This window comes from Acanthopagrus latus, chromosome 20, assembly GCF_904848185.1.
Source record: "Acanthopagrus latus isolate v.2019 chromosome 20, fAcaLat1.1, whole genome shotgun sequence".
Classification (NCBI taxonomy): Eukaryota; Metazoa; Chordata; class Actinopteri; order Spariformes; family Sparidae; genus Acanthopagrus; species Acanthopagrus latus.
Window position 1 is genome coordinate 5,066,957 of NC_051058.1, and position 17,406 is coordinate 5,084,362.

Below are 17,406 nucleotides of genomic sequence, written 5' to 3' on the forward strand. Positions count from 1 at the left end.
ATCTGTTAGAAGAAAACCCTGCAAAGGATTTCACCGTGCTGTTGGTCCACAGTGATATTACCAACTGACTTACTAATGTGAATGTTGGACAGCACCAGCTGCACCAAACCCAATAAGGATTTCTCTACAGGGGTGAGTAATTGAAGTCTGCCGGTAATTCTCTCCAGACCAGAACTGTTGAGGAGAAAGTTGTGGCAAAATTACCTGGCGGACATCTCTCAGTGGTGGTGACTGGTTCAATAATCTGCAGCTGCAACGGCCTGTCTGTAAAGCCAAGATAGCGAAAACCTTAATGAGAGTGTTTCTCTCTGCCAGCCACAGGGACCATGTTAAAAATAGGCAAATTTTAGCATAAAAGTGAAGTCATTTATCGGAAACCATATTAACAGCACTCCAGACACCAAGCATATAAAACACCATCTTTAATTTTGCCCCTCTGAAATGATCTTTGGGAGGGTGTCTAGTGCTGTAATAGTGTGATAATAGAAGCTAGTTGATGCTTTCAGAAAGCAACAGAAAATCCATTTAAGTGTCCAGTAACAGTATGTGCATAGCCTGCCATGTAACACTTGGTGGCAGAAGTAGAGGGGCCCGAAAGGGGACACCAGAAGCTAAGATGAGTTTGGGAGACGAGTTATTGAACAAAATATTTAATGTAACATTGGGGGACTGAGAAGAAGCTCTGCTAAGTAGGCGGTGCAGCTCACGGAGGAGAAAGCTGGGGCTGGAGGGCGAAGCGTGGCACTAGGAGATCCGGATGAAGCTGGCCCAGCAACTCCACAGCACCTCTGAAACACACAAACACAGCAAAATACAAATACAGGCCAATAAAGTAGTCCAGCCATGGCACGCTATGCAGGCATGTCATGATTCCATTATCAGGGAGGTATATTAATTAGGCAGATGTAAGCAGGTGAGGGGCCAGTTGCTAATTGTGCTGCAGCTTATGGCTTTTGGAAGATCTGTGTGCGCCTAAAGTGGCTTCTGTACTCTGTACAGCCTGCCTTCAAAAGAAAAATGGCTGTAGATTGTCAGTGCAAGGAACTTATAACAACTCATATTGTTTTTTTTACAAGGCATTGGCCATATAAATCATGACAGGACCTAAGGAGTATGCCAGGCGATGTTGTGTAAAGAGAGCGCATAAGTCTGCATATGGAGGACAGCGAAGTAGATGGATGAGTCGTGACCCTGGCTTTCAAGCAAACACTGTTTATATCCCGTGTGAAACGAAAGAAGTCAAAGTCAGAGTTAAACTGAGCTGCATCTGAGATGGATCATCTCTGGAGTGGGTCCAAAGCACACCTGCTCTGCCTCCAAGCGGGCTGTGGTGACCTCTCACGACCGTGGCCAATCCATTAGGACCCCCCCACCCCACCCTTCCACCCCTCCACCCCCAAAAGGAGCCTGTGTTGCAATAATCAACTCAGGTCTGTGCAGAAACACCTGAGAGAAAGGCATTTCTAAGTGTTACCGTTTTCAGTGGTCCAGGTTTGCAGTGGGATTTTGTTAGAATCATACATTAGTAAAATATACAACAACACAAAAAGTAACAAATCAATTCACACGTTACTATATTAGTGCTTTGTAAGCATGTAAAGTGTAAACTGTATGGATGACTGCATGGTAGAAGCATTATATACAATCAGAATCCAGGTGTATGACTGTCTACACATATGGGTATTATGAGCCTCATGGCTCGATTCCACATGAGTTGGGATCACTTTGGAGGCTGCAAGTCTGGATATAGTGTACAGTGTGTAACTGCCACATGTTTTAACCCGGTTCAACCAACTTGGATTTTCAGCCGACATCCCTCCCACCATCCATTTACCCCTCTTATCTCCAGCAGTGACTCTTCTCAGCCTCTTTCCGATTTCTCCCTCTCTACCACACTTTTCCACCTAATCCCTCACAGTCCATTTCCGCAATTTGTCCTCGTCTCTCGGCCTTTGTTCAGATTGACACCACTGCAGTCTACCTCTGCCATATTACTTTCTCCTTCACTGTACTGCACCCTATTTCACCTCCCAGCTCATAACTGACCTACACAGACCTTGCCTTTATCGCGGCTGTACTTGTTAAACCTTGAGACTGGAGAGTTTCACATTAACACAGGTTTCGCCCTTGAGCGCCCCGTGTAATTTCTGGATGTCACGGTGCTGGACTTTCCACAATAAACCACGTTCGTCTCACCTTCCTTTAAAGATGTCATGTAGGGAGACGTGAAATGTGGTTCTGTGAGTTGCTACAAAGGCACACACGGGATATAAGTTAACCTAACAGTAATGCACCATACACAGATACTGAGTCACATCAAATAGACTTTCATCGACAGTGGCGGTTGCTACTACACAGTGTTTGTCAGCATCAAACAGCCAGACATCTTTGCATTAGCGGTAAGCTAACAGTGTGAATAACAGCGCTCACCAGAGACCCAGGTTCTCACTCTTCTTTCCCCCTCTCTGTAATGTTTTTTTTCTGTCTATGAAGTCAAGTTATTTCCAACACCAGCTCACCATGTAAACACAGGACAGTGAAAGTCACCTCCACGGATAGCTGCAGTCCACTTGGCAACAACTACAAACACATTTTTTTTTTTATTCTGGCCCCTGTGGATTGTTTGAGCACCCCCACCCCCCCCATGTTGTCAAGATTTTGATCTCGCTAGACCCTATTGATATTGTTGATTCTCTCTTTTTTTTTTTTTTTACATTTCTAAACACTCCTGAGCAATGAGATAATGTATCTATTTGTATCAATGAAAGACTAATATGTATGGTAAAATATGACATCGGTTACCTCCCTCTGAACTGGGTCTGTGTTGGATGGCTTCAGCAGGTTTTTAAATCGGCGCATCCTCCCTGGAGTTCTCATTGATTCTCACACAAGAACAAGGAAAATACTACATTAGATGTGGTACCTCACCTCTCTAATGTAATCTGTTCCACTGCACTGTTCATGTCACAGCAGGTGTGATCCCATTGCAAGATGGTCTCAAAGTTCAAAGTTGTTCAAAGTTCAAAGTTCAAAGTTGGCTTTATTGTCAATGCTGCAATATGTGCAAGACATACAGAGAATTGAAATTCTGTTACTCTCTATCCACAATGAGTGTAAAAAAAGTAGAAGTAAAAATGAAAAAAATAAAGATTTAAATATATATTTTAAATATATACAGGTGACATCACGGAATGTAAACATGTGAAACATTTGTACATAGTGCAATTTGCAATTTTTTTATTTTTATATATATATATATATATTTTTCTAAGTGTTCTTTTACTGAGTTTTTACTGAGTTTGTAAAGTGGCTGGTGCCTTTTGGGTGGGGGGGGGTCAGTAATGTCCGTGGGGGGAGGAGGGGGGTCAGGGGGGGGTCAGTCTCTACATATACCTCATTTTATCTCAGCAACATACCTTCCACGCACAAGTTGCTAAGGTCATTTTGGGGGGCAGTGGTAGCCTACCGCACTTCCTGAATTCAGGATTAACTGTCCATCTGAAATGTTTATGTTGTTGCATATGGTACCACTGCAATCCCTGACCATCAGTCATGGAGTTGGACATCAACAATTCTGTGTTATCACTTTGGGGTTCAGAAGATATGATGCAAAATACATAACTCAGTTATGGCGGAAAGTAAAATGTCATAAAACATTTTGGCAATGGCTCCACATCTGAAAATCTTCAGGGCCTCAAACTGAAAAACTGTACCATGTTTTTAATGGTTCTCTGAAGAAGTGAAAGGTTTTTTGACATATCATCTGGACTATCTGGTTTCATTATCACAGCGTACCTGAATTCATCTCTAACTGTTGAACAATTAATGATGCAGTATATGGTATCACTGTAAACTTTGATCACTGAAACAGAGGGAAAATACTTAATTCATTTATGGCGGAAGGTAAAACGGGGGCAGCGATGGCTTCATCTTTGAAAACTGTCCAGGGCCCCAAACTGTGCAGCTGTACAGAGTTTCATGTTTTAATGAAGAAGTGACTGAATCACCCCTCATTTATTGCATAACTTCTTGAGATTCAAATGAATATCTTTTTCAGCCATGTTGCTCCAGTCTTCTTGATCTACCTGCTCTTTGGTCTGCTCAGTAAAAGCTTTCTGCTGCTTGCCCCCCACTGAAATATGACACTTTATGTGCCATAAAATAATTTATTTTAATCCTCTTGTATTTTTTTTTTTTTTTGTGATCTGCATCAACTCGTTGTTTTTCATCTCTGTTTTTCCCTTTGCATTTTAAAACCAAGAGGCAATATTTAGAAAGTTCATTATGAGGTTGACGAAAATGGAATCTTATCAGGAGAGTATTTTTAGCAGAGACTGCTATGACCCACAGCAGCCTCTGTCCAGCTGTGAGGGTCAAAAAAGCGGTCATGTTGCTGTCACACAACCATGACGACCTTAGACAACCTGTATGCAGAACCTCAGTTTGATGCCACACTACAGAGAGAGAAAGAGAGAGAGAGAGAGAGAGAGAGACATGGAAATCTGAGCCAGGCATATGAACGTCATGGATAACTGAGTGCTTGAAGGACTTGCAGGGGTTAAAAGCATTAAAGGCTTGGTGTGTCAAGGATCAACACCACATGCCCTAACACATGTATAATATTTTGGTTATGCTGAGACACAGGGAAGGGATTGGAGCTGGTAGCTGAAAAATGTATGAGCAAACAGACACCAGAGCATTATGCTGTGGCAGCATCTTCGCTGGATGAATACCTGGGGAATAAATTATTTGAGCAATGTTTGAAGTCTTAATTGGGCCCCCTGTTGGATTATTACATGTATACTTTAGGCCTTCAAATTATATTCGCAACCACGGGATCATGAGATAACAGGTCAGACTCCAGCGGTTTACTTCAGTGTTGATACAGAAAGAAAACGCTTCCAAACAATGAGTCACTGTGAAAAACGCGTGCCCTAGAGTTTGCAATGGGCTATTACTGTTGGCACTGCTGAGACAGAGAGCATTGTCAAAGTTTTGTTTATTTAGAATCTAAATAGTCAGATTAGCTTGAACAGTTGTACACATGGGGCCAATGCTTTAGTGACCTCATGTGGGACTGGACTGGCACAATTTGATCTGTATCATCTTGTTCCGCACTTTCTTCTGTATTGGTTTAATGACAATGGCATTAAACCACCATCTGTTTAACTCAATGCACTCAAGTCTTAATATTTGTATCATAGTATAGGGGATCAATTGCATTTCCTTTTTCAAAGTTGTGACCTTCGCCATAGAGTTCATCTTTTCACCTGTGTATGTTTGTTGGTTGGGTTGTTTGCAATCTAAGTTTTGGTGCTGATCAGGATAAAGGGAAAGATCCAGGAATGTTTGTTACAACTTCTGTTGTGTGGTCTATGTAAGACTTATTTATATTTCAATTAATCTTTGCTGAAATAATGATATATATATATATATATACTGTATATATATATATATATATATATATATATATATATATATATATATATATATATATATATATATATATATTCTCCTCTGCCACCAACCCCAGAGAATGCTATTAGTAGTCCAATTTGAGTCACAGGCAAGTTGATAAAGTTGTCACACACCCACACTACCTGCAGGAGAGTGGCCCCTTATATAGACCTGCCACTTTTACTGAAAACAGAACTGCGGGAATTGAAGAGAGATAATGAGGATGGTGAGTTTGGGAAGAGAACATGGGATTTCTTTGTTGTTCAAACAAGTCACATCACTCAGAGAATCAGGGAACAGGCACCAGGCTTTCACAGTCCCCATCTGTCGCTGGGATTCTCCTTTGAACTCATGTTTGTTCATCTGTCTGGCAAAGAGCCGTCGAGATCTTGGTCTGAGATCAGTTGTTGACTGATGTAAGTCTCTTAAATAGCTAAGGGAGCAAGTTTGGCCAGTTTAGAGCAGACTGCAGTCTCATATGTTACTTGGATAGTGTGTGATATTGTGTGATGAAACATTTAACTATGGTGAAGTGCACTTAGCAAGCAAACAAGCGACTATGATACAAAATGGGTGATACTTGCATCGTCTTTAGAGCGCATCATTAGCGACGGTAATGCCATCCATCCAACTATATGATGATAACAGGAAGAAGGGAACATTTGTTTTTATATAGATAAAAGGAGCAATGTATCAGAATTTCAGTAAACGTCATCCAAACCGCATTTTTGTATTCATCATCCTGATATGAGTGGTCGCAAATCATCTCGGTATTTAAGTCTCAATACATCTATTGTAAATGTAAAGCACTAGCATCATCTTTCTCCATTTACTTAATGACACAATGTGTTGTTGTGCTTTGTTTGAAACATTTAGCAACAGCATGTGAAGAAACAACAGCGCTGATGTCTATGTACTGTGCTGCAGAGATGTCCACTGAAGTTAGCATCCTGATGAACAAGCTTCCAGCATGAAGTCCAAAGCTGCTGCCGAGCATGCAGCTGAGGTCATGGCCATGCTGCTTCCCAGCATGCATTCTTTCTCTTTTGTACTTCACACTGTCCTGTGAATGCTGGGCCACATGAGGGTATTGATATTTGCCATTTGGCATTTAAGCTGTGTTCCAGTCGATGTCGGAGATCCAAATTTCCACGTTAAAATTTTCAACTTGTGGAAGTTGGAAGAAAACTTCACGGCTGATGAACATCCTTGCAAATGTAACAAAGGCTAGAAATGGTACACAAGTTAACAGATGTCATCGTGACTTTTATTTTGCAGCACTTTTAAACCAACATTCCATTCACTAGCCTAATACATAAATGGTTGTATACATATCCATCCTACCCCTTGCCCTGGGTGATGCCTTTGTTGTTACAAGTTGTTGTACAAGTAGGAATTCTAACTTTAAGTTGCGGTATTTTGAAGTTTTTCTAGTAGGAGGTAGGACATTTTCAAGTTGTGGTGTCGTGTTGACAGTCAGAACGAGAAGCTTTGAAATCATGTGGTTTTCTTTCGGTCACGAATACATCACTGACAAGGTAAACCACTAAAACATTCCATTTGGGAAGAAGAAAACTGGATTCATGATTCAATTCAATCACAACACGGGTGAAAACTGCAACTAGTCAAGTTTTTGTTAGTTTTCCCTCATTCACAATCTCACCATATGAGCCTTTGCCTTTTCCTTTTCATTTTACTCTATAATTGTCTCCTTTTAGAGGATTTTGGCTTCCGAGTTGTGGAAGCTTTGGGATTTCTCCAATGAGCTTTCAATGACAGCTCTTCTGCTCCTATTGTTTGTCTCTAAGTCAGGTCCTCAGACTGAGGAAATGTGAAATGGTGAGTTAGAGGTGCACATGAAAAGACCAGACAATGTCTTGAACAGCTTTCAATTTTCGAAGTGTGATTGCTTCAAGATCCCAACTCAGCTTGGTGTCTTTGTTGGTGCTTAGTGAGAGGCACTCAGTGTGATGGGGGTATAGGTTCTCTGGCCTTCATCTTTGATGGATTGCAGTGTTTAGAGTAAAGACACTGACTTTGTTTTGAGTCAAACAGAGACAGTTTTGAAGACACACTTTTACTTTAACAGAATGCTGAAAGGAGGCTGCAGACAAGATTGCTTGGGTTGGGTCCAAGACAAGTCCAACACCAATTACAGAGGAGTCTGAGTTGAGACTAAGTCTGAAATGGGGTCTCTCCCCTTCTGGTATCCTCCATAAGAAAAAAAGTGTGTCAGTGTGGTAGTCAATGGCACAAGAACAATTGTTTTTGGACCCTGCTTAAGTTGTACCACAGACTTCATATATCAGTTAAGAAAAGATAAAAAGATAACACTGAAATGCCCATCACCTTCACACACCAACAATATTAAGAGGTGAAAATTAAAGAAAGTCTGATGTATTTTTTTTTACAGCTGCAGCTATGCACAAGTAGACTTAGTTGGTTTCATAAGCTACCTAGCATGTGGACTGAAATTGTCACGTTTTTAATTTGTGGCACAATTCAAACGGGATCAAAACTTAATTTGTCTCTTGCAATTGAATATTGGATGTATTTTTTTCTGAAATAAAAACCCATCATTGTCCGCCAGAATGGTGGGGACACGTTGCCTCTCTAATGATCAAATAAAGGTCAAAGTAACCAAGTAAATCAATTCCTCTCACAGCACATCAAGATTTTATTCAGTCATGGGTATTACTCACCTATGGAGAGAAACCCATACCCCGGGTCCCTTACCAGCAGCACTGCCAGATGTACAATAATTATTTAATTTGCTTACCACCATCTGAGAGGATGCGTAAACCAAATTACTTTACCAGCTTTACCTGATCAATGATAACTACAGTCAGCCCTGATTTTAGCTGACAGTGTACCAGTACAGAGCAAAGATGTAACACTAATCATTGTGCGTGACAAGCCAACTGCAATGCAATGCAGGGACAGCTTATAACTAAGCTATGATGCATGAGACTGGAGATGGTTGCCTGTATCACTAGCAAACGGCATGCAAATTAGTGTAATTTAGCCAATGGTCAAATAATTAACATTATAGGTTGTGATGTTACACTAAACACGAGCGTATGAGAAAGTACTTATACTGTTTATAAATCACTTCAGTAATTTCATCAGAGCTGCTGTAATTGTTAAAGCCATTTACAATGTGAACATAATACAATTAGACAATAGCAAAGTGTGACAAACTTGTTTTCCAGGGGAAGGCACTCAAAGTGAAAACAGTACTTGCACACCGATTATCCATCTAATCTGAATTTACTGCACTTTTAATTTATATGATTGGTTATTATTTGCATCACCATATGTTTGGGGTCCAGTGTGTTATGCTGTATCCATGTGTGCAATAAAATATATCACATATTGTAAAAAACAAAACAGGGATGATGGTAATATACTGGGTAAAAGTGAACAATAAATACACATTTTAAACCTTGAGGTGTTCCTGAGCTGAGATCTGTGTTGAAAAGTAATGAAAACCTAATGTTTTGCCCCATAAAATTGCCCCTAATATGTCCAGTTAAGTCAGAACACAGACTCTAGGAGAAAACATCATATTTTTCTTTCAAGGGAAAGCGAGTGCTTTTTTTAAAATCTTCGTAAAATATATTAACATCAAGTCTAATGGTTTATAGGGAAATGTCAGGTTAGATCACACCAACAGAGAGCAGCCTGGCATTGTTTCTTGGGTGACTCTATGAGAAAGGATTGTCTAAAACTAGTCTGAGATGTAATAATACAGCATCGGTTATTTCATTAAAAGACCTTGTATGGGCTACGTGTGAATGTGTTTGCCCAGGGAAATTGATGATGATAAATGGAGCTATTCAAGCAGCTTTACAGACCACGGCAAGGTTTTGAAACGAGCCTGCCTTTCTTCACCATCAGCCAGTTAGAAGAAGTACTCTCATTTGATGCTATCTTCAATAAGAATCTGCATAAGTTAGGAGATCCAAAGAAAGTATCATGGCAAGCCTCTGACCCGCTGTACAATGTCATAAAAGGTGGTGAACTTAAGGGAAATAAAGAGTCTTGCTGTGTTTTTAATGAGATGCTGTACCTCATCAGACAGTACCGGCTGCTCGCGAGAAGATCACAGTTCATAAGGGATACAAGGACAAACACCAAACAGGAAGCTAACCCTTTCACTTCCTCTGAGTTTTCACCTGACAGCTGCCTTCCTTCTAGCTCCAGGGATGAGATGAGAGGAGAAAAATGGAGACGCTGAGGCAGCACCTGCCCCGAGTATTGGAATTTGAACTTTTATTGGTTTGAATGTGTGGGATGAATTTTTGTAAGCTGAACAAGAAGAAAACAGCTTCAGGGTGCATTCCAGTTCACCCTAGTTGGCATTTTTAGAATACTGTCAGAGTGATCACAGGGAATCAAAAATGATAAAGCAACTGCAACTCGGAGCAGCAGCGCTGTCAAGCTTTTGACCTCTTCACAAATGCTAAAGGGGTATGTCTACATGGGACTAGTATATATACTAAGCTATAGTACAATTTTAAAGTGCAGTGTCTGATACCTCATACTTGCATTTACATTTAGAGCATTTGGCAGATGCTTTTGTCCAAAGCGACATATAGTTATTCATAAATTCAAACACTAATGGCCGTGGCTGCAATGCAAGGTGCCACCCAGCACATCAGGAGCAGTTTTCCACACAAAATAGTTAGCATTCCATTTAAATGTAAAGAAACGAAGGCTCACAAATGTATGTTTATGATCCATACAAATAATGATTGTGCTGAAATTGTTGAGAACATTGATTGTTGAACCCTCACAAACTATTTGTCATTTGTGACAATGGCACAATACACAAATGCATATTTTTCAAAGGGGAATTATCTTGTTCACTGTTAACTGTTCTCCTACTGAAGGTCTGAACACAAAGTCATAGTGTATATTACCTTATTTGGTATTTCAGCAGCGCATGTATGAATAATAATAGGTTTTCAAATATATCATGTAGATTTACAGTCAAGGCTAGGGATGGATTGGATATAGTAATATCGGTTAGATTTCATACTTCTTGTATCGAACTTCTCCTTGATTCAGTCAGCTTTTTGAAAAGGGAAAACAACTTTGACAAATTCAGTTTTGACAATCAACAGAACACGATTATAAAACATTATGTACCAGATTATAGAGGAGATTGAATTTGATTATCACCTTTTTCTGTTGAAAAAACCAATCAAATCCAAAAAGTGCCTCACATGAAAATGGGAACATTAAGCTGTGAAACCAGGATTTACATACAATACTTTCAGAAATCTGAAAACAGATGGCTCAGATATATTTTTGGTAATCGTGTATAGTCTTCCGTATTTCTGGCCTATGACTTTAAAATTAGATCATTATAATTGTATCAGATAATAATATATGTAATGTATGCCAGTCAGCACCTTTGCTTGAATTATCTACAGGGATTTACCATGCAGCTCCTCTGGAGCTCTTCCAATGACCCACAGGTCTCAAGGACAAATACAACTTAAGTCAATTAAAACGTGTAATAAAATATCAAAATCAATGTCCAAGCTCTTGAGTGTGAATGTTTGTATATTTTACAACAGAACCCTTTCAACATTTTGTCTAAGTCACTCATTTATTTTTTTGTCAGTTTCAGGGAAGGAAAGGACAAGGCACCTTTTGTCACATTCTGTCACAGAATGCCAGTGTGTTAAAAAAAGGGCTGAAAACATACAGATATTGGGGATGTGAATTTTTTGCCCTGAGACAATCTTAGGTGACGCAAAAGCTTTTTCTCAGCTAGTGTTTGTGTGAATTAAATAGTTTTGTTTCAGTAAATACATGCCAGTCTCAAGAGTGGAACAACGTACAAACAGTCATGCCAGTAAAACGTAAATGCTTTGGATAATGTGAGTAAGAGGGTATGCAAAGTTTTTTAGCCACAAATACCATCCATAAGCAGCTAAACAGGCCTGGTCAGGTTTTGCTATTGCATTCTACAGGCAAGATTCATGATAATCTAACAATGTTACTATTTAAAAAAGATGATTAGGTGGATGCTGATTCACAGTTTGTACTGTAATAGCGTTAATCCCAGACTGCAAAATTATACCACATACCCTCATCCTGTCCACATACTGTGGAATGGAATGGTGGAATGATGGCACTTGGGCGGTCTGCTTCTGTTTGCCAGAGCTGAGCCACAAGCAGGCAATAGCGTGGCCATATGTCAGCCAAGAGCCAACCGAATAAACAAAAACTGGCCAAGAGAACAGAATGAATGTGATTCTGATACATGCTGGAACACAAACACGTGTTAACACTGTCATACACTTGCACACAATAATGGCTTTGGGCTGTGGTGATACAACAAAAGGTTGAGTAAACCCTTGAAAAAAGTAAACATTGATGTGTGCTTTTATTACTGTGATATGGCCAAATGTCTTCTGTGAAAACACTTATCAAACACAAACTTTATTACATATTAGATAAGTGTTTGGAATGTAAAAAAATACATAAAAATGGCTTTTCCCTTGTCTCTCCTAATCCCTTTGTTTACTTTCGGAAAAGGTAAGATCTCACTGTTAGATGTAGTAATGCATAGTATTGTATAGATCAGTTTAGTATCAACAACACATTGTAATGTCATGGGAATTTAGGTCGTAACTATAATATTTACGACAACTTTTATTATCAAGGCATGTTGTAGACTAATACATTAAGTGGCCAATGAGTTACAGCTAGAAATGGGCCACCAGAAACCATTGTTTTCCTATGGTATGACCCAAATGGATTGGTTAAGGTAACTCTGGATTCAGTGTTAAAGGCAGAGGCCCATTCATTCCTTTGAAAGCTGCTTAGAGTCACATGGAGCCTGAAAAGTTGGAGTTTCCGATTGTAAAGATACAAGGATCTTCCATATACGTTTTTCATTGTGCATACTATAGACTTCCGCCCATGAGTGGCTTGTCCTGTTTAGCCCAACTAGAATGATAATAAAACAATTTATCAGTACAGCTCAGGTAGACTTCCTAAATGTTATCAGACTAAATGGCTCAAATTCTGATTGAAAAAGAGTAACCCGCTTTTAAGAGCCATTTCTTTCACACTGTAAGCTTATGTGAAACGTTTTTTTGGGGGCCAGTGTGTATAACATGATATTGAGATTACATGGTTCGGTCACAAAATCGGATTGGCTGTTTCTGGGGGCTTGGCTATGTTTTTCTAGGTATTTTTAGAAATTGGACATCCTTCATTTTTCAGAGCAATGCACATTTTTTTTTCCATTCATTACATTTTTTTGCCTGGTTGTGCATGTAGACCTTGCCACATAACCCCCCATGCTGCTATGTCCAACATTTTTTTTTCAAAGTGTTGGTGTGATTAGGACCTAATACAGCAACAAGATCAACCAGACAAATAAACCCCTGTGAAGTTGTACTTGGTAGCTAAATTGTAACTTGCTGATCTTATGCAGGTAAAAGGTTTAGCATGTTCACCACCTTAGTTTAGCATGATGACATTCTATCATCTGCTAATTAGCTTGTTTTCGTTGTGGGTATTATAAACAAAAGTATTATTAAAATATGATTTTTGATCATCTACCATTTACACTTTTTTTACACTTCCCCTCAAGAATGGCACTATTGGCAGTGCTGAGATATGGAGATTCTTCCAAGGATAATTAGGAATTTGGACCTGCAGGTGGAGCTGGTAATTGGATCAGCATGGATGTGTACAAAATTTCATGGCAATCTAAAGTTTTTCATTCTGCAGCTAGGCTGCTAGCACAACTAGAGACAACTTTGCCTGCAATAAAATGCTTGTAACTAGCTACCATCTCAATGTTTCCTTGTTTTATTTGGTGTGTGTAATGGCATTTGTTCACTCTGTAAACTGCCATGAATGCAGTTCCAGTCAGACAACTCTTTTTTTCTCGTGTTGACTGAGTGTTGGGTGGATGCGATATCTATGTAAACAGAATAGTGTTCCAAAGACACAAGTAAATCTAGAATTTGCAGAATAAAAAAAAAACTGAGAGAGACTAAAATTAGAAGAAAAAAGTGACAGATGGCATTTGTGCATTTACCTTCCACTACCGCCCACTTTTAGCACTCCATGAATCAACACTTTCTAAATGGTCTGGGTCTCCACTAACATCACATATGTTTTGTGACTGTCATTATCATTAAGATCAACTGCATTAAATCAGAAGGGGCAAGTGTAACTGGAGAGAACGTTCTTCCTTAAAATCTGCCTCACATTTGGGGAAAATGTATGAATAAATGACAATGACTGTCCGGCAAGCAGGTCCCCTTCACATCATTAAAGCCTCTGAGGGAATTCAGTTCATTTCAAGGGTGGACACTTCATAAAGATAAGCCACTGTCATTTTATTACAGACTAAAAATTCCCAGGTGTCATTTAGCTCTGGGCTGGCCAGGGGAAATGTAATATGATCTGTGCTGCTGGCACATTCATCAGATCCACAGAGCTCCAGGCGATGTCAGGTTTAAAATGCTGCAGAGCAGTTTTAGGTGGAGGTCAGGCATATTGTTACACATAAATATGTGTCTGAGAGATGCACTAAAGTGCACCTTTCTGTGTGTGAATGAGTGATTCAGGCTTTTGGTTTCCTTTGCTCCTTTGACGCGTAGAGCAGTGAGCGATTAGGTTTCCTGCTGTTGCTGAAAACATTCAAAATCAGATGCTCCCCAAGGAATCCTGAACCACAAGTACTTAAACATCCACATTTGCTCACTGCACAGCAATCGTCTACAGGTCGAGTACCTACGGTATTGATGTAAGGTTCTTGCTTTTTTCAGACTATTGTTACAGAAAACAACACAACTTTTCCCTCAAGTTTACTGAATGTTCCCCTGCTTCTCATAATTTCACCTCATTTAAATACAAAAATAGATTACAAAAAAAGGGGCTCAGGGGTTTCTTGTCAGGGAACTGCTCTGACATCAGTTTGTATTTAAATGAAATGTCTAACAGCTGGCTGGCAGTCCCTTCATCCTGCTGTAACGGCAGAACGACCAGCAGTGAGTCAGAACAGAGCGTTGTGTGCGAAGTGAGAAATACTTAGTGAGAAGTGGTAAAAGGGAAGAAAGAGAGTTATTACCGTCAAATCAATGGGATTCATATCAGGTTTCTGAGGAGTGGAAAACGGAAAGACGGTCGGATGGCACTGGGGAGACAAAGCTAAATACCAAGAATGAAATTTTGGTGGTTTCACATGACAAGAAGCTTTGCCAGAGGAAGTAATGCTTTATATCATATTAATTCTCATGTGAAGTTGATGAGATAATCAGTTCATTCAGACTTGAGCCTAATACCTTAAACAGAGCTCAGTAAATCTCTATGTGACGTGTGCATCAACATGATAAATTACAACAGAAAAAATGACAAACCGTGACTGCTTTTCCTCCCATATATCTGCCTGCTGTCTGCTTTGACCACTGACCCACCGGGACGGCTGCTTACAGCGGAGAGGCATTTTGGGGGCACAGTTTGGGGCTTAGGGAAGGATATATATCAAGATGCGCCTCCACTGTATATTGAGTATATTCTTTGTTACGTAGAGGCCGCATCATATGTCAGCACAGCAAAACACCAGCTGTGTCTGACAGCAAGCTTTTAGTGTCGGCATGACTGTTGATACGGTGTGTGATATTTTTAGAATAAAGAGGGCTGTCCTTGAAATATGTACTTTATCAACTCAAACAGCTACTTGGACTCTTTGAGGTCAAGTAGCTGATAAGTGCTTGACCCTCCCTCAGTTTCCTCCAGCCACTGGCTCTGAATCTCAGCCTGGTGGCTCTTTTTTCACATACAGTATTAACAGTTATCGTTATGTGTTTTTATGCAGCTGCTGTTTTCCGCCTAAACCTCTTGTGAACAAAGGTCACCGAATTGTAAACAGCGGACGACTTATCATACTGAACTGGACATTATTGTAGATATGTTTTAGTAACAATAATTACACTTAATGTTTTAAATGGCTTGAAAATTGGTCTTACTTTGTGTGTGTGTGTGTGTGTGTGTGTGTGTGAGGAGCAGCAGCTCTGGGCAGTTGCTGTATCAGTGTGTATGTGTGTGTTGGTAGCCATGAAGTAGACTGCAGAGAAATACAGACACAAGTATCTGCCACCTCTTCAGTTCTTTATGAAAGCGTATCCAGCAGATGTACAGAGTCAGTAGACAATGGAGCATTAGATCAACTGACGGAGATTGTTTTTAGTTTTGCGAGTGCACGTAAGGATAAAGATGAAACTATTACGCCTGTGCTCATGCTGAAGCGCAAGACAACATCTTGGTTACAGTTTCTATGGCTACTGTATCTAAACTGCATTTTTGAAGAGCATCCACATCACCGCTGTCTTATAACCAAGGTAATGGCCCTTCGGCAGATGGGGTTTGGTGCTTATTTCAAAAAGGCAGTGACAGCCGCTCACATATTCACTTCCCCACTTTGCTTTAACGAGATCTTCTCAACTTGCGTCTTCCCTTTCTTCCGGATTGCTGTCAACCGTGACGTCAAGGCACACTTATGTAAATGAAATAATAAGTCCACATGTCATGATGCTATGGCTTGTCAGAGTGTTTCCTCTCAGCCTTTCCAAGTAATGGCCACATTTATAAAGACTTCTGGCAGCTGACTACAGTATATTCATAGGTCAGCCCTTGCCTGCTGAATACTAAGGTAGTTGAGGCGGAGACACATTAAAGGAAGACATGTGGTGTTTTTAGAGCAAAATCGTACCACGCCTCGTTCATGGGCATCACAGCGAGAGAGAAAATATACAGCAGAAATAGCAGAATTGGTAAAATATTGCAAAAAGTCACTGCTGTACCGACAATATAATTGTACAAGCTATTCATAGCTATGTATTTAAAGAGTACCACACTGATTAAGCATTATACTCTGTAACACTGTCCGACTCGAACTGACCATTTAAAGGAAAGGATCAAAACTGATGAAGCAGAGTCAGATGCAGGGGTGAGCAGCAGCTACAGAGGTCAGTTGAGCTTGCCTCTTTAGAACTCCACCTATGCAGGGGGCCAATGTGTGTGTTGGCGGCGGCACTTGCAGGTGAGGTTTAGCCCAGGGCTTCGTGCAGACCAGGACCGCCGCTGCACACAAGGCGGTGAGGTGGATCGAACACAGCTGCTCAGGCAGTCAAACAAAGAAGACAAGAGTCTCCCCGGCAGTACTAATATTGCCAGGAATCGAAGAAAACGTCAATTTCAAAAACTCTTTTAATTGAGGTCCTCCGTCACACCACCAGGTACCTTTTAGGTATTCTGGCATGGCCTCAGGCACAAAACAGTCGACAGCTACGCTAGCTGGAGTTCAGATCTTTTGTTTAATATAAGCAAACCTTGACTAAAACCACAGAGCCCAACTTTGTCTTGAGCACTGACCTTGGATATCTGCAGGAGGGAGTGAAGTGTTCTCATTATTGCCTTTTTGAGAGCATTTATTGTTTAATTCTTTCTGTTGGCAAAAAGCCTCTTAACTCAACATTTGTCAGTACCCCAGAAATCTCCCTCTTTTTCATTGCCTAATGTTGGTAGGTATGTTCACAAAGTTCCTTTGCTAAAAAAGTTCACTTAATTCTAGGCTTTTATCCTTGTTGTCCGGCAAATAAATACTGATAAATACTGATTTACATACTAGTAGTGACCCGTTCTGTGGACAGTTCCAGTGTAAGAGATGGAGGCAATAATACCCTCGATACGAGCCTTCATGAGTCTTAGTTGGACAAATCAAGCGTGTATCTGCTCAAGTAAAGCTTTTCAGCCGTCCCCACATAACCTTTTGTCTTTTTCCTTGCTGAGCTGTGCTAATGAGATACTAACTCAAAAAGGACATTTTACTAGCAAGACTGTTACTTTAGGGACTAGCCACTCGACTACCAAAGCTTCTATTAACTTTTGAGCTTCAGAATTCACAGA

At 40.2% G+C, this 17,406-nt stretch overlaps 1 protein-coding gene across 1 annotated transcript in view; it reads right to left on the reverse strand.

The window, feature by feature from the left end:
• Window positions 1-202: 202 nt before the first annotated feature.
• Window positions 203-17,406, reverse strand: part of LOC119009293 (urotensin-2 receptor) — an 81,125-nt gene continuing 63,921 nt past the window's right edge. Inside the window, exons 4-5 of the transcript XR_005071684.1 lie at window positions 708-788; window positions 203-264 (exon numbers count right to left, since the gene is read on the reverse strand). The gene's annotated coding sequence lies outside the window, so the exon portion shown is untranslated. The remainder of the gene's footprint in view (window positions 265-707; window positions 789-17,406) is intronic.